The 4,355-nt window shown below is 31.9% G+C and overlaps 1 pseudogene; it reads right to left on the reverse strand.

Moving 5' to 3' along the window:
- Positions 1-3,870: 3,870 nt before the first annotated feature.
- LOC128859453 (U2 spliceosomal RNA) lies at positions 3,871-4,044 on the reverse strand (annotated as a pseudogene).
- Between the last annotated feature and the right edge of the window lie 311 nt (positions 4,045-4,355).

Below are 4,355 nucleotides of genomic sequence, written 5' to 3' on the forward strand. Positions count from 1 at the left end.
AAACCCTCCGCGTTTTGGGTGGCAAATTTCATCATTAGAGAATTACAGGTTCAAAGTCATAGTCAAGTTAAAGGCTGCTTTAATAAAGTTAAAACATACTTAAGTTAACAGTATAATTTATCTTAAGCTTAATCGATAACAATAAATGATAAGTTTACTCCTATAGGCGAATTCAAGTTTAAAGTGGTCAAAACCTGGTACTAAATCTACTCAGAACTTTTTTAACACTCGAAAATAGGGATTACGATTCTTGTTCTAGGTACCAATTCGACATGATACGACCACTGTTGAATCCATAATTCGAGCCTTGTTGCCTATTTTCAAGGAAAACGTAACTGTCACTCGATATGAGGGCCCACTAGCGTAAGTTGTGCCTTTTCACTGGAAAGTGCGACGGATCAGTTAGTTTTCTGCACTCGATAATTCTTTGTTTCTTTCGTCATAATTTTTCAGCTACTTTGGATTGTGAAGCATTTTATTATCATGTTTCATCTTATATACATAAGTTAAGGGACTTAAGCTATGACATTTTTCAAATAAATTCATAAATTTACATATTTACAAAATTTCCCAAAAATGCGGAAAAATAAATTTAAAAAAATTGAGAAAAATAAATTTCGAAAAATTCAATAAAATAAATTAAGAAAACTTCAGTAAAAGAAATTTAGAAAAATAAATTTAGAAAAATGTGGAAAAATAAATTTAGAAAAATTCAGAAAAATATATTTGGAAAAATTCAGTCAAATAAATTTAGAAAAATGAAGAAAAATATATTTGGAAAAATTCAGTCAAATAAATTTAGAAAAATGAAGAAAAATAAATTTTAGAAAAAGCAGGAAAATAAATTTAGAAAAATACAGAAAAATAAATTAAGAAAAATTCAGTAAAAAAAGTTTTAAAAAATTGGAAAAATAAATTTAGTAAAATATGGAAAAATAAATTTAGAAAATTTCAGAAAAATAAAATTTTAAAAGTTCAGTAAAATAAGTTTAGAAAAATTCAGAAATATGAATTTTAAAAATTAAGTAAAATAAATTTAGAATAATTCAGAAAAATAAATTTAGAAAAATGCAGAAAAATAAATTTAGAAAAATTCAGAAAAACAGATTTGGAAAATTTCAAAAAAATAATTGTAGAAAAATGCAGAAAAACAAATTTGGAAAAACTCAGTAAAAGAAATTTAGAAAAATTCAGAAAAATAAATTTAGAAAAATGTGGAAAAATAAATTTAGAAAAATTAAGGAAAATAAATTTTGAAAAATGCAGAAAAATAAGTTTGGAAAAATTCAGAAAGGTAAATTTATAAAAATTGAAAAAAAATTTAACTGGTGAACAAAAAGTTTAGATAAACTGTGAATTCAAAAATTAAACAAATGGTTTCATTTAATAGCTTAAAAATCAAGTCAGGAAAACAATCCAGAATACTTGAAGAAACTTATCTTACTTATCGTCTAAAGAGAAATCTAAAATATTGAAATAATTATAAACCTTGGACAGCTGCTACCTTTATTTGTATCCCTGTATCCGCTAAAGCGGCTGTCATAGTACAGTACTTATATGCATACATACATACATACCTATAGTCAGAAATGTTGGATTGCACCTTTTTTCAATTCCTGGAATTGTAGAAATACCAGAAAAATATTAATAATGTTTTTGTAGATCCCCACTCATTCGCACAATTTTTTTGCTAATACATAATAAAATCGTACCACGAGATATAACTAATATTTATTTATTTATTTATGTATATTTATTGAAGCTCTTTTTTGCTAGACCTATAAAACGGAGTTTAGATTGGTACCATACAGAGGAAAACATAGGAGAAGGACATAAAAATGAGGGAAAAGAAAGAGCAATGCTTTCGGTCAGAGAAAAATGACGTCCGAACGATATCTAATGTCATTTGACTTAACCGCCTCACGCTACGGGTTAAATTCATTAGGTGTGTGATGTACCTATAAACGTGATATAACCGGAGGTGTAGTAAAAAAGTGAGAGCTAAGATGTCTGAATCTTAGCCCCGCGAGAGCAGGATAGCATAAGATAATGTAGTTATGTGATTCCACCTCATTCTCTAGATAGCTGCTGCAAAAAGAAATCGGAAAGAAGAAAAGAAGTCAGGCATTCCCCGACACCACTACTTACGGAAATAAACAACCAATCCACTGCTTCCTTGATTACTGCTACCTCCACTTGGAAAGCACTGCAGTGGTCTCCGGTAACCTGAAATTGAGTTTAATGGGGAGGTCTCGCAGAATACGCCCCTCCAACTTCAAGCCATCCGTAAATATGCTTACCATGGCCAGTTTAACAAGAATGCAATCATCATGAGGATTAACTCATAGCTTCTAAGCTTGTGGCCTAAACACTTCAAATTGATTGCAGCACGTGAGGCAGCAGTTTGGTTTTACGGTGTCCACCTCTACCACATTCTGCTTTGTGTAAAGCACTAAAATAGTAGTGGTCTGAAGTGCACAATTAATTTCTATAAGAGCAAACCTATGGACCCACTACAGCTTCTTAGCCAACATCGTTCTCTCCAGCGAATGTTACCAGACGTGGACTGCATTCAACAAAATTGGCCTAATAATTGTGCTTTATAGACAAAATATAGCTCTAGACGACTTATGCCGATAGCATCTCTGCAGCCATATAAGTCGACTGTTCCTTCCCGAATCCTATCTTCAATGTTGGACTGCCGCGTTAGACCTCTGAGAGGAGTTAGGCTCTACGTATTTTATATTTCCTCCTGAATAAGACGAGCTCTGTGTTTAGAGCTAAGAGTTCATAATCTGTGGACCATTTGACAACTACATTTAGATAACCCTGCGTCATTTCATAGAGATTATCTAAAATCTGTCCTCTGACAAAATTTAGCTGATTTTTCAGAGCACCAATTGCAACACTATGTAACAAAATAAAAATAATGTGTATTTAAATGCTATAATTTTTACTACTTTTCTGCTGAATTGGAATTATGGCTTTCGCCAATTACACTATGTAACAAAATAAAAAAAATTCTATTCAAAAGATTAATGTTTGATGTTTTTTCACATACGTTTAACTGGCTTTGTGTGATAGTTTTTGTTATGTTAATTTTGAGAGCACAAAATACACTATGTAACAAAAAACAAGAACATTGCCTATTCCACAGTTTAATTTTCAAAAAATTTGCTACAAATGTCTGGGTTAATTTCAGTGGTGACTTTCGTCATATTAATTCTTAGGCCACCGTAGCCGAATCTCGATGAAAGACCAAAATGAAAAAAAAGTTTTTTCTAATAGCGGTCGCCTCTCGGCTGGCAATGACAAGCCTCCGAGTGTAAATTTTGGGAACGCTATTTACACTATGTAACGAAACAGGAACATGTGTATTTAAAAGCTCAAATTTGTATGAAACACTTACGCATATCTGGTTGAATTTGAGAGATGATTTTCTTTTATTAATTTTGAAAGCATTAAATACACTATGTAACAAAAAAATACCAGTCTAACGGTTAGACGCGATAGAAGTGAAACCTTCCGTAAAACAAACTGAGAGAGAATAAGACGAAAGCAGCATTAGGAGCGGGATAATTATAGATAGGTTCATTATAATATTGCTATAAAGTTCATATTTTATTTTCTTCATTTTATTATTATTCATCCTCAATGTTTTCAATTTCAACAAATGATACGAGTGGCTTATGATAGATAAAATATGATACAAAGCTTTGGTTCCGATGTTGTCAAAAAAAATACCCAAACGGACCGAAGAAACAGACTTACAAATTTCTTCCATTTTCGTCTACTTGTATTCATATAAAAATTTATGTCTCTTCCCACCAAAGCTAAATGTATTAGTATATTTCTTCTTGTATTTATTCAATAATTTGGGCCGAAATTCCGGCCGTACTGCAATACCGGGCCAACCCGTGGCAGAGGTGGAGCAAGCCCCTAAAACACTCCACCCATTTCCAAAAATCAGTTTAACATTTGTTGTCCTCCGATGGAGGATCTATCACTACACTTTTGATCTTAGCCATAAGGCCGAGAAGCGATAACCATACACAACCAACAAACTACCTTGTCAATACATTTTCTAATAAACCTTTTGAGAATTACACGCTGCCAAAAATTAATGTACGAAATATTTATACCGATTCACTTAAACTGACTTCCAGTATCTAAACCAAAAATAGAAAAGCCAAAAAACTGTTTCAATAAATAATCAGAAATGTCCTACAATGCAAATTTCAAAAAAAAAAAAATGTTTTTCTTGTGATTCGAACCAAGAATTTTGGATCGGAAGCTCACATTGCTAGCCGCTCGGCTATCGCGCCATGCTGTCGGCGCTGGCCTAAAAGTTATTT

This window comes from Anastrepha ludens, chromosome 3 (assembly GCF_028408465.1).
Source record: "Anastrepha ludens isolate Willacy chromosome 3, idAnaLude1.1, whole genome shotgun sequence".
Taxonomy (NCBI): domain Eukaryota; kingdom Metazoa; phylum Arthropoda; class Insecta; order Diptera; family Tephritidae; genus Anastrepha; species Anastrepha ludens.